This window comes from Micromys minutus, assembly GCF_963924665.1.
Source record: "Micromys minutus genome assembly, chromosome: 17".
NCBI lineage: Eukaryota > Metazoa > Chordata > Mammalia > Rodentia > Muridae > Micromys > Micromys minutus.
In genome coordinates, this window is record NC_137952.1 from 30,656,538 (window position 1) to 30,674,059 (window position 17,522).

The window sequence follows — 17,522 nt, forward strand, 5'->3', positions numbered from 1 at the left end:
TGCTTTTAAAGTTTGTTTGTGATCAGTAAAATTGTGGGTATTTCTGGCATACAGCATGGTATTTCGATGTATGTACTCATTTTGAAAACTAAAGTGAGGCAAACTAGCTTGTTCTACCTCACACACTTGTCCTTTGTTTTGTGCTGAGAATACTTAAGGGTTTACTCTCAGTACTAACCAAGTCCATATAACAGCCATCACGATACTGTGCAACTGATCAAACATGTTCTTTCTGCATCATTTACCAACATTTCCTTTCTTTAAAGTCCTACTTGATTTAATGCAAGGCTTAGGGGCAAATAAGCTAAGGAGCCTTTTTTGGCTTTTAGTCCATGTCCAGACTTATTTGGAAAGAGACTCCCAGTTCCCAGAGTGCTGATCATTACCTAGCAGCTTCCAGCTCCAGATCCAGTTTGGATCCCTTGGTGTCAGCTCAGAAAGTGCTAACAGAGTGCCCAGAGCAGTGGTTCTTAAGCATCTTAGTGCTGTGGCCCTTGGCTACTATTGCAAACTGGAATGTAAATATCTGCTCTTTTCCAGTACTCTTAAGTGACTCTTGTGAAAGGTCTTTAGATTCTCAAAGAGGTTGAGGGGTTCTCACAGGTTGAGAACCACTGGTCTACATTAAATATCTACTAAGATCAATACCAAAGGTTGCTATTCTGGGCTCTTGCTCAGAGCTATGTACTGGCAACAGATATTTATGGAATCCAGCACGTATAGCAATGCGTCTGTGTGGTTGGAAGTTGCTGAAGGGAGGTAAAGTGACATGACACTGGGGACACATTTATTTTATTTATTCGACATGCTACTTTGCTAGGTTCATCAACCATGTCTCTGAAGGCTTAATATTAGCCACACATAGGACCTTAAGAGGAAAGTTGTTCAACCTGTCTCAAATCTAACCATTCTCCATTTAGTGAAACTAGTAATTATGATTGGTATGAATTTGTAAGTATACACTAAAGACCAGAAGGGTTCTTGCATATGGAAATAACACCGAATAAACTGATTATTTGCTGGTTTTGTGGATGTAATTAGCTTCAAAATTCAAGAGAAATTTAGAAGTCAAAATTTAAATGTCCTATTGCCTTGGAGAGTATGGAAATTAAACCAGTGAGCAATTGGTTGGAAGACAGCTCCACTATGGGTTCATAAATACTGAGAATTTTGCCAGCCAGATTAGGCATTTAAAGAAGTATAGACTTGCAATGTACAAATTCAGCAGGAGTCTTCAACTGTTCTGGGAGCTTCATGTTCCTATTGATTGCATCTCTTCATATATATGACCACATCTTCACTTCTTCTGACACTCACCTACTTCCTCACCTCGTGATGCTATTTACCTAGCTTTATTCAGTCCTCTGTCCATCACTTCTCAGTATTACCACAGTGATGCTGCACATGGACCTTCCTTCCTGTGTTCTTTCCTTTTTTTAGGCTGCTTGTCACCCTCCAGGCTTCCACTTGTCACCCCTTCCCCCTGTCAACTGTACTTATGATGCTCTCCACTTCACCTCTCAAGGACAAAGGCGGGTAATTCACTGGTGGTGTTCTTCTGCCTTCTTTATCATACTGTTTATCAACACAATTAGAATTAAATGGTTGGTTGCTTTTCTTCATTAAGAATAAAACCCAGGTATGACAATAAAAAATTAAATGTATAATTGGTTTAAATATTTTAAAGATTTTCTATGAAACTCAAAATCAAAAATGCATGACTAATTTTAATCTTCATAGTTTATATTGCTATGCATATCTTTATGTATGTTCATTGTAATATGTAATAATACATGTAACTCTCTACAATATGTAAAGAATACACATAAAGATAGTTAACTGTATTTTTCAATCCATAGTGTATAGAAGGGAAAACTCTAAATATACACAGAAATACATCTATACGTGTATAGGGGAAGAGAACTCTCAGAAGCTCGAAGAACTAGGAAATGACAACAAAAAAAATGGAACCTTGTGTTGGAAAGAAAATATCATCCCTGTAGCCTTTAAATACTCTAGGCTTAGTTGGACATGGTGCTGGATACCTTGAAATCCAGTCCTCAGAAGCAGTCAGATCTCTGAGTTCTAAGCCATCATCCTACCAAGCAAGTTCCAGGGCTATACAGAGAAACCCTCTTTCAAAAAACCACAATACATACATACATACATACATACATACATACATACATACATACATATTTACACAAACATAAACATACCCGGGGGTTGAACTGTGTCATTATGATGAATAAGGGACACAATAAATTATTTTTGCTTCTTTCATATTAAATATTATGTGAAGCAATAGAGATAGAAAATCGAAAGGAGTTTCAGGTTTACCAGTTGCTAAATTTAAACAGAATGTTTTCAAATCAAAATAAGATGTAGGGTAATGTTTAAAAACATATATGCACAAATGGAGTTCATTTGCCTACCAAATTGGAAAATTATGAATTTTTAAAGGTAGTGTTATATAACCTAAGTTTGCCCACAACTCACTATGTAGCCAAGGATAAATTTAAATTCCGGATGCTCTTACCCCACCCCCTAACTTTCAGGTGAAGCATTAATAAGGCTGCATCTAGATCTGTTGTGTTTTAGAACAGTTTTACACGTGGGTTATTCAAGTTTGAGGCTAACACACAAATAAGACTGGAAAGATGGTTTTTTTTCAAGATGTTTAAGACTCACCACAATTCAGAATAAATCAAGGGCAGCAGACATTTGCATGTTGAGACTTTCAGAGATGGGGCACATAGGGGTTTTCTACACAAATCAAATACTTTATATACAAAGACAAATTACTGAGGCCATAAAAAAAAAAAAAAAAAAAAAAAAAAAAAAAAAAAAAAAAAAAAAAAACCTTTTCTGAGTAGATTCTGGTTAAACAACAGCAGAGAAGGTTGATGCTCTCTTCTTTCCCTAGAGCCACAGAACTATGAATTGGAAAAGGTTATTAGAGTTCATTAGATCCAACTTCACTGGAGACTTTCCTTTTTTGAAACAGCCCAGTTAAGTGCTTCTCTTACTGGTGAGTATGTCTGTGAACACAGCCACCTTGGAAACAATCTGTTCCCCATTAAACAATGCCATTCAGAATAAGAGACAATTTTCTGTTATTATACAGACTGGAGCACCCATGAGTTAGTTTTAAGATTGCCATCCCGATCAAGCAAAAACATAAGCACTCCTCCTTCAACAGCCCTGAGTTTCTATTCCAGATCTAGAATGGATTTCCAATTGTGTATTTCTCTGAGACAGAAAATATAAGATGACAATCAAAACCTTTTGAACTAAATGTGAATAGAAGTTTAATTTCTTTTTATTCAGCAAATTACAAAAATTACAGTTTACCTTAGTCAGACATATGCTGTTTTGAAACTAGAATTGCCCTCTTTTAAAACTATTAAATCATTTCTTACCTCTTTAGTCTGACACAGGTCACCACAATCTAACTGCCTTTGTTCTTGCATCTTGGAATTTGAAAGTGGGTGGTCACTTTGATAATATATGATTTTAAATGCCTGCTGTAATTTTCCTTTCTAAGAAGTATTGATAGGTTACACCTTAGTAGGCTGCCAATTTAGGCTAGTTCTGGAAAATAGGAGAAGCTGTAAAGAGAGTAAGGGCTGAAGCCATTTCTGTTGACTTTATATTGCCCATACCTACATACATCATAAACTGTTTGCACCAAACCAACCTTTCCACCCTTTCTCACATACTTCTTATGTCCAGAAATCAATACTCTTTTTTCAGGAGCTTTCCTTCCTCCCTTCCTTCCTTCCTTCCTTCCTTCCTTCCTTCCTTCCTTCCTTCTTTCCTTTCTCCCTTTCCTTCCTTCCTTCCTTCCTCCCTCCCTCCAAAACCTCTCTCCCTTCCTTTCTTCCTTCCTTCCTCCCTCCCTCCCTCTCTCCCTCTCGCCCTTTCTTCTTTCCTCTTCCCTTTCTTCTTTTTTTCAACTTGTTGACATAAGTATCTTTTAGTGCAGGGTTAAGAAAATAACAACATGTGATGGGTCTCAATTTGGAACAGTTATTGGTTGGCCATTCCTCCAGTCTCTGATACATTTTGTCCCTATATATCTTTTAGACACAGGACAACTTTGGGGTAAAAAGTTTTGTTGCTGTTCTCATCCCTCTTCTGGTAGTTTTTCCCAGCTACAGGAGGTGGCCTTTACATATTCCATGTCCCCACTATTAGGCATCTCAGCTAAGATAATTTGCCCTGAGTCCTGGGAGCCTCCTTTATCCCATGTTTCTGGTACTTTTTAGAGAACACCCACCACCACTGCAGCAAACCTTCAAAGCTGCAGATTTACATTTATTCTCCTGGTCTTCTGGGCCTCTCTCCTGTTTCTCCTTACACCTGATCCTACCCTTATATTCTTATCCCACCCAGTTTCCCCCCTCCTATTGCATCATATGCTAGCTCAACTTGAGACCCATCCCATGGGCAGAAACTAATACCTGACACAATTAATGATGTCCTCTGTTATCCTTCTAGACATATGCAGCCTAGCATATGTCCTCCGAGAGCAGTTGATTCAACTTATGACTGGAACAGATGCTGATACTCACAACCAAACATTGAACAGAGGTCAGGGACTTCTATGGAAGATTAGGGGCAAGGATTGCAGGCCCTAAAGGGGATGAAAAACCCCACAGGAAAACCAACAGAATCAACTAACATGGACTTTAGGAGCTCTCAGAGACTGAGCTACCAACCAAAGAGCATCCACTGACTAAACTAAACCTTCCACCCCCAAAATTTTCAGTAGATAAGCAGCTTAGTCTTCATGTGAGTCCCCAACATCCAGAGCAGAGGCAACCCTAGAAGTTGTAGCCTGGGTGTGCTATAAGTTCTCCAACAGGGCTGCCTTTTCAGTGGGAGAGGATGTGCATTGTCCTACAGACAATTGATGTTCTAGGGTAGGACAATGCCCAAGGGATGCCCCATCCTATCAGAGGAGAAGGGGAAGGAGAATAGGGGAAGGGACTCCATAATGGGGTGATTGGGAGGAGAGTAGCATTTTGGATGTAAAGAAAGAAAGAAACAACAATAAATAATGATTTTTTTGAATAATGACAGACCTACTTTTGTAGCTCACCCTAGAAAGTTATTATGAATGTAACCATATTTGAGTTGGTATCATTCAGCCCTAAGGTCTTTATCTACAACAGGAAGAATACTGAGTTTTCAGATTTGTGGAACTAACAGCATGAATCACTTCACCTAACTTCATGTAAAATAATGCCCAGCTATGATTTCCTCTGCTTTGGGCAGTTAGTTCTCTTTGAATCCTCAGTAACCTATGCTACAGCTTTCTTTCTCCCACACAGTCACTGCTCAGGATACTCTGGAGCCCTACATACGGCCTGCAGAATTTTCCTTCTGATGGATTTTTAGAAAGCTAGAGCATCTCAGCATCTCAAAATCCTCATCTAAGAGCTGATTTGTTTTGTTTTTGTTCTTCAGAATAATAAATGTGCTGATGAGGAGTAGAACACTTCTAGAGCTCAGGTCACTGTATCATCAAGTGGAAAGGATGTTTAATTCTAATAGTAATGGTGGGTTTTATATGGGGCAGAACTGCCTTTTTGGTCAAAGAATCATTCAAAAAGACAAGATATAGGTACTGATCAGATGCTATAATAATTTCTGGGACTTGACAGAATACAACAATACCCCCTTCCCACAGACAATTCATTTAAACATCCATGAAGTTAGCTGAAAATGCAGCTCAGTTGACAGAATGTTTATTTAGATAAGCTGGTGCCACATACAAATAATCCCTGAACTCTGGACATAGAGGCAGGAGAATCAGGAGTTCAAGAGCAATATCTGCTGCATAGTAAGTGTGAGACTAGCCTGAGTTATATGAAACTCTGTGTCAAAGCAATTTAAAAGGAAATAAAAAACATAAAGAAATACGCATGTGTCTGGTGATTAACTCATTTGTGTATTTATTCAAATTTATGAAACCTCTAGTCTAAGTCATATTTGACAGGATTAGTGAAGAAGTTGCACTATGATGTAACAATTAGAATACAGTGTGTTAATCCATTATATGGGTAACTCAACAGAGGGATACCTGCTTATTGGGTTTAGACTAGAATACTCCCTGGATGATTTGATACATGAGCTGAGAAAACCAATTTCTAGATGGAATAAATAGTTGAGTTGTGAAGAGCATGCTGGTGAAAATGCCCAGCTTAAAAGAACATGACTTCTCATGAAAATATCCATAGGTCGCTGTCCCGAGCCACCTTCTCGCCAGCAAGAACAGAAGCGGTACACAAGGATCCTTCTGCAGCAAAACTTTAATGGAGGCAGACGCCGAAGGGCAGAAAAGCATCCAGTTTTATACCCTTGAGGGAGGCGGGGGAAGCATGTCTCTACCTGATTGGCTGCTCGCTGGTGGTCTGATGATTATGCCCCAAGATGGGCTGTGACTTTGGCTCACCTTGCTCTTCACTCATGTGCTTTTAGGTTGTTTGTCAATTTTAGCTGACTCACGGCCCCAGAAACCAGCGCCATCTTTGCACGGCGTTGGCTGCGGCCCCTTACAGGTCGCTATTACAGACGTGTAACATAAAAGGGCATTGTTTAAAAAGGAAGAGCAGGCACTTAGTTTCCTACCTGTGTTACATACAGAGACCATAAGCAGGGATTCTTGCCTCTGGTATCTAGGCTAAGATACTTGCATTCATTTGCATGCAAAATGATGGGCTTCTCATGTGAAAGAATATAACTTAAAACCCATTTTTGAGTGAGGTCTTGTTGGGGTAAGAGTGATGATTTTGGTGCATACTACTGGCAATGGTGTAGCTTCTCTGATAAAGAGAGGAGCAGAGTTTTGAGTAAAGTTGGAAGACAAAGTCTTATTAAAAACCCTCCTCTGAAGCATATATGTGAATACATTGAACTTAAACTTGAAAGGGCCACAGATTTTGTCTGGTAACATTAAGGAAATTTCATTTTGCAAGGACCATATACTTCTTTGTATAATAGAAAGTTATGTGAGGAAATTTCCAGCCTAGAACATTACTATATCTATAACCTTCATTGAATAAGTTGATTTCATTTAGCCCTAGGGTCTTTAACTATAACATGAGAATCATATTGAGCTAGCAGGCTGATGACTTTTTACATGAAGGATCTACATTTATGCACTGTCTGTGTTTTCTAAATTAATGAATAATTTTAAGCATGGCAAAGTTTGCATTTCATAAATATTACCTTGATCATAATGCAGAAGATGAATGTTGGGGTATGAGGCAGGAGGTAGATAAATTAGTTAGAAAGTTGTTGTAATATTTCTGGGGAGTGATAATAAGGGATTTAAATGAGAAAAACCATTGGGAATAAAAGGAGATGATGAGACTGTCTAATAAAGGCCCCTGTAAAAGCAAGTAGTGTGGAGAAAATGTAGATGAATTCTGTCTAATGTTGAAATACGCCACACATATCTGCTATCGCTGCAACTTTCTAACATAGCATAGAGAGTTTGGCTAATTTATAATGAAAAGTAAGATGTTTAAAGATTGGAAAGAATTAGACACTTTTAAAAACACATATTATAAGGAGATACATGAACACACATACACATCCACAGACAAATGAAGAAAAAATACTATCAAGTGCAACCCTAATTTAAAAATTAATATATTAAGAAAAACTTTGTTAAATTGGTGTGAAAAGGATTGTGTTTCCATTCATAGGGTCTCTCCATCCTTTTCTGCTATACATGGTTAATATTATGAGAAACTTAAAGACCACTATCCACATAAGACCAAATTAGAGGCCCATGTTTTGTGCAAGTAAAAAAGAATGAGTTCAATTCTTAGAAAGACTCTTGGTGCTGAAGCTTGAGAATACAGCATTTTTGTAGGCAAAAGATCACATAAACCACAAGTAGACCAGTCTTAGATGAGTGTCAGAGGTTTATCACTTTTAGCATTACATGGTAGTCATATTAGAGACATGATTCATTTTGATTTATACCTTTGGCAGCTATTTTTGCTCATGTTTAGTTTATATAAATATTTATTATTTTGCTTAATACATCCAACATGGAAGGGTCACAGACAATGTCAAATATGTTGCCAAGGTATACATGACTGTCACTGGAGTCAAAACAAGATGGTGTCACACCTTAGTCACTTCAGCTTGACTGCTCAGAATGAGCCAGTGGAGATCTTTGGAGATTGGCAAGCCCATCTTCATGTATGTCTGCGAGTTATTTCCAGAAATGATTAATTTATGACTGTCATGGTTCCAACTCTAATAATCAAAAGTTTAATCTATGACTGGATTCAGAATCAGAGTAGACTATGGAAGTGAAAATTAGAAACAGCCATCCTATGAATTTTTGCTATCCTTTTCCTATAACTTGGGATCATGCTATGAGTTGAAATCTTAAAGTCACCATGGTAACTAAATTATTCACGAAGTGTCAATGAACTCTCAACACGTGATGGGATTTTACGCCATTAATGTGATATTTTTCTTGCAAATTTATTTGATTCAAAATAGTTTAGATAAAAATTAATATTATGTTACATTAAAATATGATAACATTTTGACACACAAGACTCATACAAGCTGAGTTTTTATAATATATAATAAAAATTTTATATAACATGTATATATGTGTGTACATGTGTGCATGTATGCATTTTTATGTACATTACACATACATACACACATATTTATGTATATAGTATTTTATTTATATAGTAGAGACTATTTATATTTATATTTATGTAATCTCTACTATATAAATATAACTAAGTTTCTCAAATAATCAAAGAAGCAAAGAATATGTGTATTTTAATAATGAACACTATAACTATAAATACCATATTTTCTATTAGGAATTTACTCTTAATAAACTTCTCTTTAAAGAACTTTATTATTTATATAAATGATTTTGGGGGAGGCTATGGAAGGGCTCCTGGACCACAAAGCTCTCTGTTGTGAGATGCAATGAAAGCACCCACCACCCAGGTTAAGTGGCTGATCCAATAATCTACAGTTATAGTCTGATTTTTGTTGCTGTAATAAAATATAAGAAAAGCAACATGTGGAAGGAAATACTTATTTTGGTTTATGGTTCTATAGGGACCAGGAAGCTGAGAGATCACATCTTCCATCATAAACATGAAGCAGAGAGAGCTAACTGGGGGTGAACCAGAGTAAGAAAGCCAACCCTGCCCCAGGGACTTAATTTCTCCAGCAAATAATGTCACTATCTAAGGACAGTGTGGTCAAATGCCCAGAGCAATGGGATCCTCATTCAAGCAACCACATGTATTAACATAGGATTGTATTGACTTCTACTCATTTTCCTTTACTATTTCCAAAGACATTTTTAATATCTTGAGAGTGGCTGAATAAAGATATTCAGGACAGTCTGGGTGTCTTGTTTGTGAAAATGTAAACATTGCCAACAATTGCCAACAGATGAGAAATTCATTTAACAAAGTTTGAAGTAGGAGGCTGTCTGGCCAGTGGGAATATAATGAAGACTGGGACAGTAATGTCACTTTACCAGAGAGGAAGAAGTACAGTGTTGGGAGTGACACCCAGATATGGATTTAAGAAGCTTGATTTCATTCTTAGTCACAAAATTTTTCACCAGTTTGTGACTTTTCTCAAGGCACCTGATCCTGTTGTGACTTAGCTTCCTCAATTATAAAATACAGATATTACATCCTGAGTTTACCTAAGGTTATAATCACAATTATAGCCTACTTCACTGGTCTGTAATTTTCTAAAGTTTTAGCTGTAAAAGCATTTTTGTCTTGGTAACAATTCTCTGAATAGATCACAAAAAGAATTTACAATTTAACTGTTTAATGTAGCTTCTCTATAATGCATGTCTTGTTTTATGTTGTAGAGAATGGACACATAAAATGACTTCCAGACTCAGAATGTTTTCATAGAATTAATTTTTGATCGGAGAACAAAAATAAACCTTTAGCAGAAAACAAGGCAAATACTACAATTTAAGTTTCTGGTCTTCATCTCTATCAGCTGTCCCGGAAAAGAATTTTGAATTGTAGCAAGGACTACATGGAAGCTTTGCTTTACACTTCACTTTTTCTAATTGTTTCCGACTCTTGAGGAAGGAACCAGGAAAGGTTAAATTTTATTCTTTTTCTCTAAGGTTTCCTTACTTATTCTCATTCTTTGTGGACAACATGAATTGCTCACCTATCACTGACCTCATTTCTTTGCCATCCTCTAGAGTCAAGGAGGTGAGGATACCCAGTGATGGTCTTAGACAGCTCTGCACTGATGATGGGAGGGCACAGAGCAGTGGCCACAGAACGACTCCTTGAACCATAGAGAGTCCTACTTAGGAGAGTTACTTGAGAAAATTCTTTGCAACTTGGATTGACATTTTCTAGAAGAGGGTGATGTTGTTAGTCAACCTTAGCAGGTATACACCATTCTTAAATGTGGCTATCCATAAAAAGATCTTGATTGACATGCTGTTAAGCATTCAATACTGGCAGCTGCTGAGAACTGTTCAATCTTCGAGAAGGTGGTCTTCTCTTCCCTTTATAACCACTAGAGTGATAAAAATATCTAAGCAGATACATGAGACTTGGATTGTCACAGGGAAAAGAAAGCAAGGAATAGCTCAACAGGATTAACTGGTCCTATTCTAATACAAAAGACTCTTAGATGTCCATATACCGTACAGCTACAAGGACTAACCTTGTCAAAATATTCTTCCTTTACCTAGACTCTGCACTTTCGGATATATCTTTAATAGCAAGTTTATTGTTTATCTTTTGAACTCAGTTGTGTATTTGCTAAGCTAGGAGTATTTATTTTTTCCCCTAAAAATGCATATTTTATTCTGTAACCCTGCATTAATTTTAAGCATCATCAGCAGTTGTGAGGATGTGGACCAGGCTTGGTACCTATGGCCCAGGGTTACATTCTAATTTTATTGTCACTGTGTTGATGCTTGCTGTCTTCATCTTTTGATTGATTAGATTTCTTGATTTTGGTGCAGACATTATGCTTTTGCACCTTCCTTGTAGCATTTTATGGATTAGAGCACAGTTTGAATTTTCCACTGCAGGATAGTAAGTAGATTTTGCTCTTTTCTCTCAGGTATTTCTGGTATGTCCTGAAACACTGCTTCTTGGGCTCCTTTGAGCTCTTCCTCTTCTGTGCAGGAAACTGAAGAAAAGGCCTTCTTTTTAGCTTAATTAGCCTTACTGCTGGGATGAGGTTTTCCTGAAGACTTCGCAAGGCGTCTTACACTGTCTTTTTCTGCTGGGTTGTATGAACATGGCCTGCTACCATGTGCATGAGAATTCTGAAACTGTTCAGTTGTTAGATAAGTTTCCTCAGTCCTTCATAAGAACTTAGGTGGTTTTTCCTCCACAATGTTGTATATCAAGTGCATTCAGAGATGGAATCAGGCTCTTTTCTGCAGTTTCTGCCTGCCTATCTTCCTTGAAAGCATCTCTGCCCACCACACATTAAGCTTTCCTGGTTAATATGACATTCAGGAGTGGAAAATATTGCCAAGCTCTGATTAATGCTTTTTCCCCTCCTGAAACTGTTTTAGGTGGAAAGTCAGAAAGCTGAGATTCTCTTATGTGCTTCTCTGTTACTGAGAAGTCTGTCCAATGTTGCCTCTTCTTCAGTGTCTGAAAACAATTGTATGTTTTTTTTTGGGGGGGGGGGGTTCTTAGATCCAGTTTGTCTAGTATTGATGGAGGTTTGTTTCTAAAGAAGCCATTCAAAGATACATATGAGCACACAATATGTGGATTCAGTGATGCTTTTCAGCAGTGTCTGTAAAAGACAAAAGTCAAACCATGTTTGAACAGATCAGTGAACTGTACTGAGGCTCCATGCCAGGTTTCTTTCTTTTATACAGGCACAGGAAATGCAGTGGTACTCAGACAAGGCAGGAGGTCAGACCTTAACAGTCTATCTCAACAGTATAATGCTTCTGGAAAGAGACAAAAACTATGACAGAACAGTTGTATCTGTCTGAAGCCACCTTCAAAAAGATCTTCTGCTGGGGGTTATTGGTCCAGGATTTTACTTTTATTAAATTAACTTGGATTATTTTGTACCTCATGAGTAGGATATGTTTGCACAGAGTTTCAGACCCAGGGTATCAAGTTCTGTCTGAACCCCCATGCAAGGCCCCACAGCCACTGAATTGCATAACTCAGTGAAAGAATGTCCCTGTTGGTGGCAAGAATTTCTGGTAGAGTAGATGGTTTGTGCCTCATGAAAATGAGGTTCTCAGAAATAGAGGGAGAGGTTCTCTGAGACCATTATTTTGAATCACAAGACTTTGTGTTATTCATTTTGCTGGTATCCTATGGTTCCATGTTGAGTTAATGTCTCTTAGTCTTCACTTTTCCATTCACTTTGGCCTTTACTTGAAAGTCAAGGCACATGAAATTTGTTTCTTAGTACCACTAGCTGCAGTTATCTTGGACCCATTCTCATATCTGCTAATGCCTTTTTCAGATAGATTATGTCAAGTTTTCACCCAAGTGTATCTCAATAACCTGTGTACACATTAAATTTCAAATCTAGACTGATTGGCCTTTACCTGGCTTATACCCACAGAATGATGCAGTCAGTGTTCACAGGCCTGATGGAACCAGATTGGATGACATCACCTGAGGAACAACTTTTTTTTTTTTTTTATTGTAGCTTTATTTTCTAATGTCAGGGTAGATGGCTGCATATTCCTTCTGCCGTTGGCAGGTGTCACTACCTAGGTTCAACTATGTTTTCCTTGTAATTTATGTCTCCCATTTGTCCTGAAGTAAATGTCATTCACAGTTTTCATGTAGCTCCCATAGGTCTGAGGTGCATAAAATATAACCCTGAGTATTCAACTACAGACAGATCTGTGGATATTGTGAGCAGCGGATTCATATGAGCATGCTGTAGAACTCAGAATAAACCTTGAGGATAACCTTGGGCAAGTCTATTAACCTATTTCAACCTCAGCTTCTTTATCGGCACAATGCACATGTTAACTCATATCATCCCTTGACTGTGACATTCTAGGATTTTTGTACATATTGATGTTTGCATTAATAGTCAGCTATTGAATTTATTTGTGAATTAGAGAGTTTCCATATATATAGTTAAGCTTCTTTGGTCCGTTAATTACCACTTTGTTTATGTATGTATTAGGAATTTAGAAAAAGATGTCTTTTTGTAAGCTTAACCAGTCCAATTTCATACTGTGTCACATTGAGAAAAATACAATCTAGAAATAACTATGATGTTCACTCCAGGATGCTCATGGTGGTGCTCATGAACACCTCTGTTCCCTTCATTCCTATCTTGTTAAACTATGGAAACATAGCCTCCTCCAGAGCAGACATTTAGCCTCTCATTGACTCCATTCCCTCCAACTTGTTATTTGATCTATTTCATGTTTTCAGAGATTCTTATTATCCTTTTCAGCCCCCTGGGAAGTACAAGTTGTCTTCTATTCCCAGATTTTTCTCGTCTTCCATCCTCAACTTCCAAAAAGTCCTTGGGAAAAGGGCAGTGAGGAGGCAGTGAGTTCCTCCTGTCTGCTACCAACCTGCCTAGATGATGATGATGATTTCAGAGGTCAAAAAGGGGTGGGGACTACTCTTCACAGCGATTGTGGTGAAAAACACAAACATCTGCTTGTGTGCTGATGAGATACACGGGAAGCCAAGGAATAAAAGGTTCCACTAAAATCCATTCTCTTCTTTCTGGGTTCATCAAGATTCAGGTGATTCTGGATCCTTGGAATGATTCTCTGCACTTATTCCTAGATATCTGTAAGAATTTCTATGTGATTTCTAGAACAATTTTAAGACATTTAATTGTTCAGTTTGAGCAACAATTGCCTCAAAGATCAATCCTACGACATATTATATACAAAGTAGAAAACTCCAGAGGCAACACAATTTTTTTCTTTAAATTCTTTGAATTTCTTGTGAGAGTCCTAATTTTCTTATTAATTTCTGATCAGCTTTGTTCCTATCTAGCTCAGTCATATACCCAACTCTGGAAGTAGGTTTATGTTACTGAATTATATTAATCACTCAAAATTCTAACTCTTTTAAAGGATGCAGGCTGTATCTTTTGGGATCCAGCAGACTACTTACACACATACTGAAAGTTGCTATTTTGGGAAACATATCTCAGGAGATAAAGCTTATCATATTGATTTGGAAGATTCGGTGAGCAGAGCTGGCATGTCTGTGATTAATTTGATCATTGCTTAATGTTTTCATATCATGACCACAAGATGGCTGTTGCTGTCTGAACTTTAATTTTGCATTAAAGATATAAAGGTGATGATAGAAAATGTGGTGTGTGGAGGCAGAGAGAGAGAGAGAGAGAGAGAGAGAGAGAGAGAGAGAGAGAGAGAGAGAGAGAGAGAGAGAGAGAGAGAGTCATGAGAGTCTTGGTGAGAGGGGAGCTATTAAAAAGAAGAATTACTTCCAAGTAACCTTACCTTGCCTGGCAGTTAACCACTGCTACAGAACATAGGTCATTGGATAGGAAATGATCCCATAGCTATCTGTAATGGAAGCCAGAAACGATGTTTGATTCATGAGACTTTTCCCCACACTGGGAAGACCATGTGTATAAAGTGGCTGGAGATTTCCCTCAAATAAATCAGGCAATGCCTCTGCCTGAGCCAACACCATTCTTTTCATTATAGACTTCAAGGAAGTGTACAATTATGTTAGTCTGTTCTTCCTCTATGAAGGTTTCCTAGAAAATGTTGATCAAATAGTCTTCAATATGTCTGAGCAGAAAAGAGAGAAAAAAGATAATTATTCAGAACATCCACAATAATAGGAATAAAATACCTTTCCCTGTTGCCTCAAAGTTTACATTTATTCTTCTCTGGAGAATTCATCATCCATCAGTCCTACCGTAACACTTCAAAGTAGTCTATATTATTAGTGTGAGGTTTTTAGCTCCTGAGTCTCTGAGAGTGACTACTGATATATCCCTTCCCTTTGCTTCACAAAGATAAGTACTGAATATATAATTACCAGAGGACCTGGCAGATACGATTGTATGCACAACAAAACTTCATAGTCAGTATGCATACATGAGAATATTTTGATTTCTTTGACAAAATACATTTTCTACAATGCAAGGCAACTGAATACTCTGGTGTATTCAGAAGGATTTTCACATTAAGTTTGCATTACCCTATCTACTGCTCTCAAAATGACCTGGTCACTTTCAGGGTTGTCTAAAAAGACAGAAGTCTGATAGTAGAGACACCCTTTCTTTATATGTAATGTTTACTTTCTTCTTTTAAGTAGAGTGAATATTCTAAGTGGATAAAGGGCATTAGTGAGCAATAAAACAGCATTTTCATATCTACTATGGCACATGCTAGATTGTCATTGTGCACACAATTTGTTGTGTACATGGTTCTTGGTGACCCTGGTAGGAACTCTGAGGTAGTAAAACATTCTGATGAAATTGTGGACATTAAGCCCTGTGTGTCATCTCCCTTATTTTAGAGTTCTTTACCTGGGAAGAGTTAAATGTCCAGGGCCATCTCACTATATGGCAGATGTATGTGTTCCCCTCTTTATCTTCCAGGAATGCAAGCTTCATACATGAGATTGATGAGACTGAAATCATGGCTGTCTTCCTTTTTTCCCAGGAGTGAGACTTGTAGTCACACCCTTATAGATTTGTGCAGGAAAATGTATAAAAATTTTTATGGGACAGATTATAGAAAACATTTTATAGACTAAAAGAATCTATTTTAGTAGCCACAACTAGCATAGGAAATTACATACAAAAAATAAAAATAAGACAGAAAAGAGGGTATTGTAGGAGGGAGGTACCTGATAATATCCTGACAGCATGTTTATTTGTACTCATCCAACAGAGTCCTGACAGGCATTGCTGTCCCTGCACACCTCATTGGAACATTATGAGAAGTCTATTTGGAAAACGTTGAACCGAGAATGTGTCTGCAGAGATATGGTTCTAAACCCTAACAAGCAATTCATCGTAGGGAAGTAATTTCTGAGATCTAAGGCTGCAGTGTACAAAATAATATTTACTGTATCCCAGCAAAATGACCCTGTCCCTCCTGTGTGTTTTCCCCTGCTAATGAAGGAACAGACTGTCTCTGCAGGATTGACTTCAGTAGACACAAAGCTATGAGTCTGGGGTAGAAACAGCCAGGAAGAATGCATGACCATGGACTTTAGCTGAGGGAGACTCAAAACCTGTGGGAATAACACAAGATCAGAAGCCTAACCAAGCAGAAAGTAACAATCTTTATTATAAAGCAGAGTGCAATCACAAATTGAAAGGCATGAGTTGTATCAACCAGCCATAGAGAAGGAAAAGGAGCCACACAGAAGGATGCCATGTGGAAAATGTTCTGTGAGCTTCTTAAGGGAACACAGAGCAGAAAGCACGGTGCAGAACTGACATCCTGAAGGCTAATTCTTGCTGTCAGGTTACAGTGTCTTGATTTACAGCGATTGTCAAAATCATGATACTCACTAGATTCATGCCCAACCTTGCACTTTGAACGTGGTGGCTGTACAAGGAACACCGCTGACAGGAAATATAACAGCTGCTGTTTGCAGCCATATGCTGAATTGCTGTCATTGTGAGGAGATTCTGACATTGTTGGATAGTTGTTTCTTCCAAATTGAACACAAACATCCCCTATGGGCATAAGAAAGAGACTCATAAGACTTAAGAAGTAAACAAACCTTAAATGAGTCTCAGGTTCTTTACCCAAGATTATAAAATTGATGAACATTTTCTGTGGATTTCTTCCACCAGCCATGGGAGATTCATGGGGGCAGCTGCAGTGAGTTCATACCCCAAGGCTTTGTGATGATACAGCTGCCTTTGGGTAATCATACTTCTAAAACTTCTCATCCATGCTTCCATAAGTAACCCCAATGAACCCATTAGTTCACTAAGCTAGACTTGGTAGAATTATTCTTTGGTTGCTCTTGGTCAGTCATCTGGAGTAAAAAGATGTTTTTTTTTCTGTCTCTGTAGAAAATGCCATACAGTAGTGATCTAGACCTTGAAGTCTAAGGTTTTGTCATAAAATGCATAGCTGGTCTTGTTGCAATAGAAAATGCTCAAGCACAGGAACATATAGTGCCTGGAAAGGAGGCAATGTGAGGACACTTTTGAGTAGCTTTTTTTCTTTCCAAGTCAAGTGTTATTGTGGAGAAGGATACAATAGGACATTAGGCTAAATTTTTAATATCAATGCCAAAAACTTAAGAAAAGTTTTAAACATTAAACTAGTAAACAAATGTATTGTCCTAAAATATAATATCTGAAAATGAACATATTGATCAGTTTTTCTGTAATGTTGAACCTTGACTTGAACTGCTCAGCATAGCTTAGCTGTAGTGAAATAGCCACTCAATAACATGTGGGTACCATGGCATAGCATTGCAGATGGATAAAAGATGCTCCTTTGTGGGTACTATTGTATAAACTGGGTT